Here is a 14,991-nt window from a genome sequence, read left to right as displayed (position 1 = left end):
TGGTGGTTTCCAGTTTCTGAGACTTGTACTTTTTAACTTTGTGTATTGCAACTTAGCTTTAATTTTTTGAGGAGTTGGGATTATAAAAACCAACATATTTTGTTTTTTATTTATTTAAAGTTTATTTGATTTGATTGAAAGCATTAACCTTTTAATCAAAGAATACCAGCAGTCAAGTAAAATGTCATTTGAAAAAAAAGTACATTACAATCATAATTGCTTAATACACAACTAAAATAAGCACAAATTATTACAAGATAAAAGATTGAAAAAATCTGTAGAATTAAATCTATCAAAAGCAGATAGTTGAATTTGTGCTTTCAAAGATTCGAATTATTTAGAAAGGTCACTGTAGCTAGATTTAAACATATGTTCCACTTTATAAATTCTTGTCCACATTTCATCACGTGATAATAGATTAAACGCGTCATAAAACTTTAAAAATCAGGCTTTTCTTAACTGTGTCCAGGCTGGACATTCTGTCAACAGGTTTTTCTAAGTTTCACTTGTAGAGACATTATTACAAAAGCGACATGTATTAGGTTGCGCCCGATCTATTGATCGCATCACCAACACAGATTTAGTTGGTCAGAGATCTAGACGTATTCGTAAAAGGGCATTCCTGAATACAGGGTCAGGGAATTTTTGTAAATATTTTGGCGTATTTTTCCATTTTTTAATTCGGAAGCAACCAATTTTCATTACATAATATCTTTGACAATCAGCCCATACGTTAATCCATTCAGTTTCATATAGCCTTCGTTTCACACCATCAGGATTCTCTGTGAGTAACTTCTTATCTAGATCAATTTATTTTAGTAGTGATGCACAATGATCCTTCCAGATATTAAAATAGTTGGTTCCATAGTCATCAGAGATGGCAGTTGCTAATACTGGAATTAAAGTGCCTTTATGTTCTTCTTGGGTCAGACACTTTCTATACAAGGCCAATGTCTGCTGTCTACTACTAATTGTAATGAGCTCAGACCAAGTTCGTACCGAATGACCAGGCTAGGCACACTTTTAGGTAGACCCAAGGCTGCTTTCCAAAATGTGGTCTCTAAATATTCCCATTTAGGGTGATCTATCATGTTTTTAGTCTGGATACCATACGTAACCACTGGGATCACCTTCTGTGCATAAAAAATCAACAAAGGTTTACAGTAAAATTTACAGTGTATTCTTGATAACACTTTTGCTTGAGATATTAAGTTATTCATTTTATTCAATATATATATCTTATATGATAATTCACTTACGCTAGAATTTATATTGACACCCAAATACTTATATTCTCTAACTGGTTCCACAATCCACCATTTCTCTTCGGCGTGTTCTGTGTTTTTAAGCCTGGCAATATTAGAATATGTTATTTAGTGGCATTTATATGCAATTGATTTTCTACTGTATTTTAGCTCAAAGCTTTCAACTGCCTCTGTAATCCTATGGGCGCCTGATCCACAATTACAAGATGGTCAGCAAACAACAATCGAGAAATGTTCGCAAGTTCTATCTTTGGAGGAAAAGAACGTTGGCTTTCAAGTGTTTTACCTATATCGTGGATATAAAAATTAAATAGTAGTGCTGCCAGGGCACAACCTTGTTTTAGCCCCTTTCTGGTCGGAATTTCCTCAGATAATTTCCGTCTTGATTAAGCCTAACCCTAACAGATGTCTTAGTATGGAGTCGCTGTACCAGATATAAAAGGACTGAAGGCCAATTTGCATTAAGTAACTTCCGTCATAAAACACTTTGGGAGATCGAATCGAAGGCTTGGTGAAAGTCAATGAAAGCTAAGTTGATTTTCTGTTTACGATGGAGAGCTTGACATTTTAAAGACGTCAAGATTATCAAGTTAACTGCTGTGCCCAGTCCCGTTATAAACCCTGATTGACAGAAATCCATCATCTGTTAGCTTTAAGCCAGATTGTTGAGTTTGTCAGAATCAACCGTGCAAAAATCTTTCCGGGGGTATCTCAAGAAGGGCAATATGTCAGTATTTAACCTGATCTTTCATGTTGCCCTTCTTGAACACAGGTATAGTAAACAAAGTTCTCCACGATGGGGGAATTATCCCAGTCAATTTTATTTTTTAAAGATTAGATACAGGATCTCTGTCCACTCCTCTGGTTTGTTTTTAGCTTTAAACAAATAACACATGAACTTCAAAGTTAATATCTGTTATACAGTTATTTAGAAAAGGAATTAACTCTGAAGATCCTGATTTATTTTTTGTAAAGCTAAAAACAGCCTGCTTGTCGTGATAACACAATATTCCAGCCTCTTTAAAAATGTAGATGCACTTAAGTGACTAAGTAAAGCAATTTATTAAAGTGAAAACCAAATAAATTGCAGCCTGCAGCACACAAAGCAGGGTGCCACCGTTGTGCGATAGGGCATAACTGCAAGGCGATGCAGGTGGGGATTTCACTTTAACGAATTTAGCCCCCTGTACCAGAAGGCACTGAAGAATGTGCTTTGTCTGCTGCTGGCTTCAATAAATCACTGTAGGCCAGGGCCAGAGAAAAACAAAAAAGCAGTCCATCCCCCGTCATCCACAGATCCATGATGCAGTCCTTGTGGGTGAGGAGACAAAACCTGAACCACTGTCTCCAATATACATGTACAGGGGTTAAAAAAAACTAAGCGCACCTCAAGCTTTAGCCAGAGAACGGCAAACAAAGACTGCGCATAGCATTACCTTTAGTAGAAATCTGCACTCTGGTGCCGAGGGAAGCCCAGCAGAGTCCCAAGCCATTTATTTTAGACTGCCAGGGCTCAGCCTGACCTAGCCCTGGCCCACTTAAAGCCCTGGTTCTCTCGGACATGAACACCCTTTATTTGTACTGCATGTAAGGGAGACTCAGTGCCTTAAGTGGGGTGCTAAATCGAGGGAGGGTCTCTCGTTAGGGGGCATGGTCATATATGGGTGTAGTTAGCCCATGCCCCCTAACCTGAGCCCCCTCACATAAAGGGGTGTGGGGGGCGAGGTTACAACAAGGGGGCTAGGGCGCACTGGCATTATTACCTTTGGTGCAGCTAGTCCCTCCTTTTAAACAAAAGGAGGGGCCGGACGCACCAAAGATGTGACACCAGTGCAGCCCAGCACTCACACACAGCAGGCAGCCCGTCATTCAAGTCCCTCCATGGTTGAAGGGAACCCTTTAATCATGCAGCTCCTTGAGTGAAATGGCTGACTGCTCACGCCTCTGTACCCAGAGAGAGGAGGACGGCTGGAGTGCCCAGCTCGCCTTTTGTTTCTGAGTAAACAGTCATCAGGCAGCATGAAAGGCCTTTAACCGAGCAGTTAAAGGGCGTTCATGCTGCCCGATGACTCTTTACTCAGAAACAATAGGAGAGCTGGGCTCTCCAGCCCCCCTCCTGTTTCTGAGTACAGTCATCAGGCAGCCCGCGTAGCCGAGGCCATGGTTACACAGGCTGTCTGCAGGTGTCAGTACTTTGGTTTTGAAAAATAAGAAAAGGCAATGCCTTTTCTTTTTTTGTAATCTGAAATTCTGACACCTGAAGGCAAGCTGTGTTAACCGTGCAGTGCTTAGGCTACACAGGCTGCCTAAGGTGTCTGCATGCCTAGGGCTAGTTGGGGGGTGGGCCCAGGCTCGGGAGTCCTTTCTGGAGACTGCCAGGGCTTCACCCCAGTTAGTCCCGGCCCACTTAAAGCCCTCGACTATACACTAAACACACACACACCAGTTAATTAGTCTCTCCAAATTCCCACTGTACATTCTGAAGATTTGTCTGTACTAACAGACCATGTTCAGTCACTGGTGGACAGGAATGTTAGGCATACTCGAAGTAAAAGCAAGACAAATGATCTACTGAACTGTCCCTCCAGGAGCACGGCACTAACGTTGTGCGCTTTATTACAGGCCCTGGCTATGACGTTTGCGCTGGGCTTCAGTCCCAGTGCCACCTGATGCTGCAGGGGAGTTTACTTCTGCGAGAGCTCCTTGTCGGAGGAAAAGTAGATATCGGGGAAGTCGATGACCGCAGCACCTCCTCGTTCATCCCGTCACTTCCTATTAAGCTAAGCGGGGCCCCTAGTCCCTACCGGTGGATTCCAGGTGTCACGTATTTTGTATTTGTATTTATTTATTTGTATTGCGCACCTTGCCCGGAGGCTTGCGGGCGCATGTTTAGTAGGCAGTTACAAGTTGCAGAGGAGAAGTTACAGGTTCCAGGAGAAGAGGTTAACAGTTACATAGGTAGTGATACAGTATAACATGAACGGTGAAAATGACAATGATACAGTATAACATAACGGGTGAAAATGACATAGATAATAACAACAAAGTAGCAGTACCCAAGGTTACAGTAGAAGGGTACGCGCTGTGAGCAGTTACAAATTTACAGGATGTCTTGTTCCCGTAACCAAAGTTTAGCTTTGGTTTTGAATACGTGGCAAAGCGGAATGTTCCTTAGTGCATTGGGGAGTGAGTTCCAGAGCTTGGCAGCAAGGACCGGAAAACTTGACCCTCCTGCCGAGCGTAATTTGAAGCTGGGGATGTCCAAAGTGTGCGCCTGGGCAGCTCTCAAGGGTCTGGTGGCTGTGTGATGCGAGAAACGTGATATTAAGTAGGCTGGAGCTGCATTGTTCTGTGCCTTGTGTGTGAGCACAAGTGATTTGAGTGATATGCGGTGCAAGATAGGTGACCACTGGATGTTGCGTCTGATAGTGGCTATATGATTCCGTCTAGGTATGTTGAATGCTGCCCTAATGGCGTTGTTTTGTGTGACCTGTAGTTTGTCCAGATTTCTTTGGCTCGTCCCAAGGTATAGGGCATTGCAATAGTCTATTTTGGATAAGATGAGGGTTCTCGCGAGGGTCAGACAATTGTCTGGAGTCAGGAATGGCCTGCAGGCTGTAATCAATTTGCAGGTGTAGGACGATGCAGAGACAACTGCATTGGTTTGTCGTGTGAGGGACAGGGTAGAATCAAGGTAGATTCCTAGAGTTTTGGTGACATTGGCCACTTTGATGTCAATCCCGTCAATAGTGAAGGAATTGTAGTTGGCGTCAAGTTTCGCGAGTTTAGTTTGGGAGCCCAGGATGATTAACTCTGTTTTTTCATCGTTAACTGACTGATCTGATCTCACACGCTCACGCAGAGGCCTGATTTTAGGCGATCCTGTGGTTTTGTCTTTAAGGGCACCCTAGGGGCGACAAGGAAGAACATTGTCATTTGTGAAATGCAGGTTTGTTCAGAAAATTAATTTTGCCTGGAAGACAGGCGTCAATCTATACCCTTGAAAAAGGGAAGCACTGAGCTGCACACGAGTACTGTAGAAACGCTGCTGGTCAGTGAGCACGCTGTGCAGGTTATTTTGCTGTGAAGCATCAAATCAAATTATTAGTACTGTGCTGGGCACAAGCTACTGAAGGCTCAGGGCAGCAGGTGAGAGCTAGGCCAACAAAGAAAGATACACAACAAATGCTGACTATTTGCTGTGGAAAAAAAACATGTTTTGTTCGGTTTGGATCTATGCGGTGGGACTTCACTTCAACAAAACACCTGTGTTTTTCTTTTTAAATGGGGTGGAATTCCCCATAGCGCCCCTTCATCCTCCAATCCCTATTCCCCTTCCCCCTCAATACATCTTTAGTTCCCAGCAAAGTTATTTTGTCGAAGTGAAGTAGCCCGAAGTATTTCACGTTGATAAACCAATGGTACACTGTTTTGTTTACAAGCATGCACGCCTCCTCTCATGACTATGTCCTAGTTTGAGGCATGACACTGTGGTGAAGGATTTGGCCTGGATTGCTGCGATGCAGGATCCAGAACAAGGTCAAGTGTTGTCTTTTGGTGTGCTGTGTATGTGAGAACAATCTCAACCTGTGCCTGTAAGAGAATGGGCTCCCATAGCATGGTCAGGGGAGCTAAGACCTATGGAAATTGAACAGGTATGCCTACCTGTTCCACTGTGTGACAACGAATATAACAAGTGAATACTGCACATGGTATAACATATGTATCAGACCACTGCATATAATGCAGGGGTCAACTCCTTAAAAAACATAGGAATAGGAAGATGCATGGTATATTTACCATTCAAAGATGGCCAGCTTGTTTCCAGAAAGCATCCGAATAGATAGCCATCAAAGATGGCTGCCTCCATGGTAGAGCCCACTCAAAAATCAAAGCGTTCCGAGATGGGCAGGAATGGGTGGGATTAGCCATAGTGATTACATTGCCTAGGGGCAGGGAACGGGTGGGATTACAACTCTGTATCCCTCCTCAAATGTCATCCCCATTGGAAAAGCATTACATACCTTCATTTAAAGCCCATATTTGAAGCTCTTATGTTAATGACAGTAGTTTTGGCTTTTAAGGTAGCTGTTTCAGTGCCACCTAATAGCCCAAACTAAAAAAAGAAAAGTGGGGACACCTTACCATACGCAATGAGATATGACGCCAACAGAAAATAGCATATCAAGGTGAAATATGCACATTTAAATCAATTGGCTTTGCATAACCATACAAATTGCACAGGACAAATGGGCATTTGCCTTTCATAAAATCAATATGCACAAAAAACCCAAGAAAGAATATTTTCTTATAATAGAGTTTGAAAATGTTAATAAGTGTTCACTTTTTAAACCCAAAAAATCAATGGCAGTGTTTTCCCTGGAGAGTGCAGTCCTGAAAATGTGACATTTCACCTTTAGTTGTTTTTCACCAGGTTTTATAGTGTAGTGCCCGACCTGTGAACCTGGAGACTGTGGTTCGAATCCCCAGGTTGCCATAAAATTATAATTTCGAAAATGACAAAGTGTCTTATTTTACAAACACAAGGCCTCTAAAATACCCTAGCTGGACGGCGTCTGCCCTCTGAAAAAAGTGGGGGAAGCCATCCACCAGGGACGTCATTTCACCAAAATGCCAGGGGTAGCGGAAGTGACGTCACATGACCCTTGACCTCTGATGACATCACAGGAAGTGATGTCATTTGACCCCACCCCCAAAGTGACCACACGGGAAGCGATGGAACACAACCATTTACCCCTTGACAAAACAGGTAGTGGTATCACATATAATTGTTTCTAAGTACACTATGAAAAATATGGTTACAATATTACTGTAACGTGATATGCATTTCATACAAGAATGGATCACCATATGTATCGGCAGAAAAAAACATGCTATAACTGCAACTTGCGAAAAGCAAAATACATAATCCGAAAGGGATGCTTATTCTACTCTAAATGCTTTTTGGAGGATTTTGTCTGCATTTTGCATTTGAGGTGTTTAAGAACAGACTAAATCAGTGACTCACCCCCCGAAGTGTGCCTGAAATAAATCTTTTAATGAGTCTAGCAATTATTGTATGAAATTCCAGAAAGAGAAATAGCTCAAATAGCCACATGACATTGGCCACAGCCCCAGGAGCTTCAATTTGTAAAAAAAAAGTTTAAAATAAAAAAATGTTTAGGGGTAGCAAGGGAGAGCTGAGGGCTCACAAGTGCGACCCCTGGCGACCCCTAAATGACATCTGTGCATTCCACCCATGCATTCCGTCAACTTCAGCCCTAATATAATGCCTGAAGGAGACCCCAAGCATGCTCATAAATAACCTGATGGCTGAAATATGTCTCGGACATGAGCCTTATTTCTTGGGAATTGTTTGCATGCTGCTTGACAAGTGTTAAATATGCTTCTAGTTCAGGTGGCTGCTTTAATATAATGCTGATATCGGCCTCAGGTAATTATGTAGTTTACCCTGCTTCCCCCACATTATGCCTGAAGCAGGCTCGAATATGTATGTAATTAATTTAACTACTGTGTATGATGCTGGATGTAGATCGCTGACACACCACAACAACGAAACAAACCACACATAATCTTGCCCAACACCACATGGGGCCACCAACCGAAAATTGGACCTATGCTCAGTGAACAGTGTATTCGAACTGAAGATGCCAACAGCACATCACAGCTCTCCTGCACGTTTTTCCCACTCAATCCTACTAACTACCTCTGCCCACCCTCTTGCATTACAGATCTGCCGGAGCGCCAAGAGACCACGCATGTGACAACAGTGTCCGGTATAAAAGCTTTTGAAGTGGAGAGGTCAAAATCCACCCCTGCCTCCGATCCCACCAGGCACAGGAACCGGAAGAAGAACCGAAGGAATCATGGCTGTTTGTACCATTCGGGACCGACCCACACTGTTCCTCTGATTGACAAATACGAGGAGAGGTACCCACTCCGCCAACCTTACAGCCCAGGGCAAGCACAGCCACTGCCTAGAGTGGACGAAGAGCCCCCGATGCCCTTAAAGACACTTCAATTGACAGTCTCGACTAAAAGCGCCAAGAAATACCATGACATAGCAGCGTTAGACATGAAGCACACATGCCATCCGCACATCAGGACATAATCACGCACCCAAATACATGAAGAACACTCGCGTACAATTCTATAAGTTAGAGGACCATTATACATACATACTGCCTTTGCCTTTATTATTTTAGCATTAGCTTGACTGCAGCAGCGCAGAAACCGCAAGAAGCAAGAGATCCAGTGTAAAGCTTGCAGATGGTTACATGCAAATAACCCTATGGAACTGCATGAGCACTTGAAAGACCTGACTGCGCCATAGCGGACTAATCTATGGATTCTATAGAATAGCATGAACAAGCTAGACGCCTTGCTATGGCTTAGGAAAATTACAGTAGGCCACAGGAGTCTCAGCGCAGGCTGTGCGGAGCTGAACTCATAGCAAACAGAAGAGCAGCCGTGTGGGATGAGGCCGGCTGCCAAGGACACTGAGACGCAAGTCACATTCTTTTCCCTGTACTGCAGTAACACCAGCACAGCAAACTTGAATAGTGCGCCTTAAATTCAGACTAATTCACAGCTGCAGAGCACAGAAACACGGTCTTCAAACACATGGTCCAGCAGAGCTAATAGTGAACCGAAACTAGCAGCTGGGAAGAGAAGCAGTCTCACTGACCCAGACAATGGCTTGCAGCAAAGTTGTTACAAACGAAGCCGAGTGTTGCATGATGAGAGCAAGCACTCTCGCAGGCATTGGCGGTGCACTCACGTTACAATGCAGACACATAATTGTCTTATTACCTTGAAAAGGTACACTTCGAGCTGAGAAACGACTTGGGTCCCAGGCCAGGGGGCGACAGCTCTAACCATTCACATATTAGGACCCTAGGGGTGGGTAGCGATGGGCAAGAACCAATCATTAGACCCTCACACTGTAACATTCTAGAAGTAGCATTTTTCGGGGATGATCCAGGCGAGCCATCTGGCATGGGAGAACCAATAACCTAGCAGCTATAGGGACCTCCGTAGGTGGACTACCACCCAACGCCCAATCACAGGATGTGATAGACTTTCTGGAGAAGGGCCCAGGTTGTGATGTCAGTGTGATGCAACTGTGTTACAAAACTGGCCTGCAAGCCAGAATCCTCTGAGGTGTGCCTGGATTTTTCCTCTGTGTACCGATACCTGTGGGTTTTGGCTGTAATAAACCACAGATTGAACTTGCTATATGTCTGGGTCTGCGTTCCTTTTGAGAAAGGGAAGGAGTTAGGCCTTCCATGAGTTCTGAGTTTGCAAACTCCTAGTAGCCCTCCTGCCTACCTGGGAGTTGTATCCCAACACCTTTAACATAACATAACCCTTAATACCCTCCTCAGCCTACTGCACAGTATGGCACAATGTGTGAAGATGCCCTCGCTGAGCTGGGCGGGTGTCCTGCGTATGTCAAATATTTTCCACGCTTTTTTATTGAAAGCCATGAATTCTCAGAAAATCATAGTATGTGTCATTCTTGTCCAAGCTCTGAACACTAGAAAAAGCAGAGATGCTCTTTTAGGCTGGATAAAGAGCGAATCGCTGTTTTTACCCACTATAATGTACACAGGTACCGTTGGACTATGCAGGATCCAATTGGCTGTTTGCTTATTTAGGGAAAACGCAAGAGAAACTGACGCTCTGGTATGAAATATTGTGCAAGAGTGCACTTTGGTTTTGCAATGAGAATCTCAGACTATTATTCAGCACTGCTGCAGTTTGATTTGTAAAGACAAGCTTGGACTTTAGATGCCTGGGAGCCTAGCATGACCAAAAGGGACGCGTGTTCGTCTTTTTTTCCCCCTCAACACCAATTTAAAACAACGTTTCCCAGATTGCTTTGCAGTATTGAGCCAACAAAGTAGTTCCCTGTATTGAATAGCCTCAGATGCTCTGAAAAACAGTGTTCTTCTCTGTAACAAGGGCACTTTTGAAATATAAGTTAACACTTTTAAAATGCCCCCTCTTTCAAAGAAACATTTTGTGATACGGTACGCTCTACGCTCTTCAACGGATGGGGCTACTTGGGGGCATTCTAGAGCTCCCCGAGATTTGCTTTGCCAAGACAAGGCCATTGAGTCACGAGTATGTTCATTTTTTTCTAATTACCTCTGCACCTTTTCAGCATGATATTACTGCAGTATGAGTCACTGTTGCACACGGTATCAAAGTGGAAACCATGGCAGTCAGTGCTTTGTGGCTGGGGGCGGTCGGCGGCACAGTGGGCTAAAGCTTCTGCATCAGAGATCTGGGTTTGACATCATGGTCGCAGCTTCGAAACCCATCTCTTGATCCTCCTGGGGGGAGGGGTGGGCAACACTGATTTGGGTAAAAAATAAACATTTGTTACCAGTGCCAATAGGCTCCAATGGGAAATGCAGACTCTGTAAGTACACCTCGGTATATGATGTTCGAGCTCCTAGCTGCCACTATGCTGCTGCATAAGAGGTTTTAGGTGTAGCTATTGCATAGGATGTATGTGAGGTTTCTATGTGATTTTACAGAATGAAAAAATAGAATAAACTTTTAATGAAACAACGAAAAAATATCAATTTTTTGGGGGGGCCCAAAACCTAGTTTTCCCATGTTTAAACCCCCATCCAACCCCCTCCGCACCAGATATATATACATATATATATATATATATATATAGGTTTTAATTCGCTATTTTGTCAGTTATTTTGTGTTAATTATTCGGTATAATCATTGGATACCGTGAGGCGGTCACTAAGCTGCAGCCTATTTGCATACGAGGCATCTGAATAGGGTGTGAGCTGCTATCTAAGTTGTAATATAGGCTTCAAATGTACATGTACGTGTGTTTGACCATCCAGCCCATCAGCAGCTATGCTACAAATACAGCGCACACGTGATCAGGGGAGTTGCTAGGTCTGGAAAAGACTCGAGGCTAAGCTGATGTTGGAACTGTTGGGACTGGGGGCTAGCTAGCCTTTTGGCTGTAGCTCCTGAGATTCTATCCGGGGCTACACCCAAAAGATCAGGGGCTATAGCCCCCTTAGCCCCCCCTAGCAACGCCCCTGCACGTGATAATGACCTAGCTACACAGCAACAATGCAGCGACTTCTTCGCATTATTCGTCGCGCGACTTCTTCGCATTATTCGTCGCGCGACTTCTTCGCATTATTCGTCGCAGCTGCTTTGAAGGTATTTGCATACTTGGTCGAAAAACATTCAACCTTTTACTTTTGACACAATTGTTTTGATCGTGTTTTTGTTTGAAATGTGGTCAAATGTAATTAAATATATATATGGGGTGGGGTAAGGGAAGAGGGAGGGAGGGAGTTGGGGGAGGGGGATCTCCCCTGCATTTTAAACCAAAAAAAGAGCAAAAGAAATTCAGTCAAATGTGAAAAGGTGAAATATTTTTGACCAAATAGACTAAAACCGCATTGAAGCCTCCAACATTTCGACATGGCTGTGAAGGCAAGTTCATAGAGCGCATTGAAAAATGCACATTGGTAATGCCTGAGGGAGGGAGTCTGAACTGCTCAAGCATCTTGTGAAAGACGCATTGAAAAACTACAATACGTGGTGGATGCAGGAGGCCTCTGTATCTTTCTAAAAGAAAAGCACATACTTGGGGTAGTTGTTTCCACACCCTCCCTTAAGGCCCATGCTCTCTCCCAGACCCTCCCGCACTTTCACCGAGTTTTAACTCGAGCTCACTTCCCAGCAAAGCAACCATGCAAGAGCAGTCCCCTGTCCAGTGACGATTCTATACCTCCTTTCTCTTTCCCACTATTGCTGTGCAGTGCTTTGCCTCCTTTGTCCCTGGCATCTTTCTTAGAAAACAGTGCCACGTGTTGATCACCCCATGCACAAGCCACAATGGGAGTAGAATTTCGGATGCTGGACTACATCTCGCAGCATGCTGATGGTTGCAATGGTGCCTTGTTTCCCAGGAGGATATGATGCACATGCATATTACATGGTTCGGGTTTGCAGTATAAGGATAATCATTCTGCTGTTTTATAAAGTCCCGCCATCATCGGGCATGCAGTTTCAGAGCACTTGGTAACCAACGTTACTCACTACTGCCATAATTGCCCAGAACGCGGTACTCAATTTGCAATCTTGGAAAGATGAAGGCATGAGTCAATACCGGAACAGAATGAAACTCATGCCCGTGTGGCCCCTTCTCCTTAGCAGAGGAGCACGGTCTACATGTGGAGCGATCCATTCTTGCATTTATGCCCAAAGAGATGAGGTGTGGTGCGGTACATTGTTTCCTCGTGTGCACCGCGGCCTGCTGCACCTATCGCTCAGCTTGAAGGTATCCTGCTTCCATTCAACCATCCGAATCTAAAAACTCTGGGCTGCCCTTTTCGGACCTCACCAGCAAGCAGCATGTGGCATGCCTTTGCAGCATGGATAGGAGCAAAGTGGATGAGGCTGCCCCGTTGATACAGGCATGTGGGCACCGCAGCTGCAGGACACCAGATGTGTGGTAAGAGCAGTGGTGGTCTAACAGTAAAGATGCCAAGATAACAATTACTTGTAGGTTTTGTAACTTCACCCACTTCAATGTGATTTGCCAATGTGCTTGACAAGGTTTGAATTGTCCTCACTTTCTTGTTGCTTTTGGGGTGTCTGGCTATACTGGGGGGATACCTCAGAAGGCAGCCTAATCTTGCAGCACACTTGAACTCTCGACTTCTGAACAGGGGCCACAAAAAATGGCATTGAGGGATGCAAGTGGACCACCAACCATATAAAGAGTAACGCTGATCTATTGCCTACGCGGAAAGAAAAGGCAAGTAAGCATCGATACTGTGGGGAGCATGGGGCCAGACACACCTGTGTGCACAATGAAGAGATTCCCAAAGGAGATGCAAAGAGAATCCTTATCCTCTCCCCAATCTCCTCTGCCAGTCAGGCTAAGGAGTTCCTGAAGAGATTTCCATTGCATGTTAGGGAACCCTGTAGAAAGAACATGCTCCCTGGGGTTCAGCCGATACTCTTTGGTTCTGATTCCGGATATGTGGCACTGATGGATGCTTCGCTTACTGTTGCCAAGCCAGAGCAGAGCGAACGCACAGCAGTGAGTCGACAGCCGCTGGGAGAGCGCAATGGCAGGGAGGGCCCCACATAGCTAAGCTGCAACACCAAAAAGGTCCCGGGGTCCTACAGCATCATTACCCTGGTTCTGCCTAGTATGATTGCTAACTGGTGAGCCCAGAGACCCTCATAGAAAATCAGAGGCAGGACGTGAAACCGGGCAAGGTTGTGCGCACTTCTGCCTGATCTCAAGATGGCGGACCCAAGCTTGAAGCCCTGGGTCAGTGTATGGGTAGGCTATCAGAACATTAACGAAAGTATGGGGAAGGAACAAACACCACACCTGGGAACACCTACACACAAGCGTGAAGTAGGAGAAGGCACTTTCAGACAATCCCAAGGCCCACAGCCCACCAGGAAATTGCTCAACCAATCCGAATACCTTATTTAACAAATTTGATAACAAAGGGTCATATAAAACGGATCAGGGGGACAGGAGTAGGCAGACCTAGCAGAAATCCAGGATAAAGGAATTATGAAGAGAGTGTGAGAATAAAGAAGACTACAGTGCCTGCTGAGGGAACTTCTCAGCTAGTGGGCGAAGCATATGAGCCAAGAATGAGAAATTGCAGTAGCCCGTGGGAGGCTATACCACAGACCTTGGGGAAGGTCAGGAAGCGAGGAGAATATGTTGCTTACAACTGGGCATGGTGTGTTCTTTTAGATCCTGGCAAGAGCAAGGAGCCCACAAGGAAAAGCCAGAACCTGTTGGGGGTCAAGACTAAGAGGGTGACACCAGACTGGTGGGTGATCATATTTTCAGCCTAACAACGTCCCTGACTAGGGGGAAGAAATTAGTGTGTGTAAAAGGAACCATAAGATCCAGGCGGGTGGGAGAATTAAATTCCCACTTGTATAGTACCTCCTTTAGGCAGGGGTCAACGTTTCAAATTGCAAGCTACTTGCCAGACAAACAGATACTCTCCCCATCAACTCTGCACATACACAAAGCACACCACTGCTCACTCGCCAGTAGCCATTAATCACTAGCCAGCGCCCAAGTGCACATTTTGAGGTTTGCCATAAGACAAGGGAAGGGCAAGAAGTTCACGCTAGTAGGCGTGTGTTATACCAAGCAGCCTTAGGATACAAACTCGGACTCAGGCGGTGATCATTTCTGGACCAAGTAGAAGCAACTAGGGAACCAACACGCATTCCGAATGCCTTAATCCTGGACATTGAGTAATTGGTTTGGGGCTACATATAAGACACCAGGTGCTTAAGCATAAACCTTCGGCACCTCATTGTTGGTTTTCCTTGATGACACATTGCATGACTAAACCCATTTTTATAATTTTATAGAGAAGACTCTCAGACATGTGGACATTCCCCCCAACCGCATAACAAAGTTCAAACTACAACAAATATGTGTAACTCAGGGGTAGCTGGTATATCTAGGAGAAAGGGCACCACTCACCTGTTTTCTGGGCTAAGTGCAAAGATGCCATTTTTAATTAAAATTCAGAATGTTCTTTTCACGAGCGCAAACACTTAGCACTGCTGCCTACTGCAGACAAATAGGCACAGCTGCACAGGGATATGTCTCGCACCAATGACCATTCCTTTGTTTTTTATTTATAGT

The 14,991-nt window shown here is 44.5% G+C and overlaps 1 protein-coding gene across 1 annotated transcript in view; it reads right to left on the bottom strand.

The window, feature by feature from the left end:
- PARVG (parvin gamma) overlaps positions 1 to 14,991 on the bottom strand; it is a 475,216-nt gene that overhangs the window by 360,677 nt on the left and 99,548 nt on the right. The window lies entirely within an intron of this gene.

The sequence above is a fragment of the Ambystoma mexicanum genome, chromosome 12 (assembly GCF_040938575.1).
Source record: "Ambystoma mexicanum isolate Mex_15411 chromosome 12, UKY_AmexF1_1, whole genome shotgun sequence".
In the NCBI taxonomy this organism is placed as follows: Eukaryota; Metazoa; Chordata; class Amphibia; order Caudata; family Ambystomatidae; genus Ambystoma; species Ambystoma mexicanum.
This window is presented reverse-complemented; position numbering and strand designations above follow the sequence as displayed.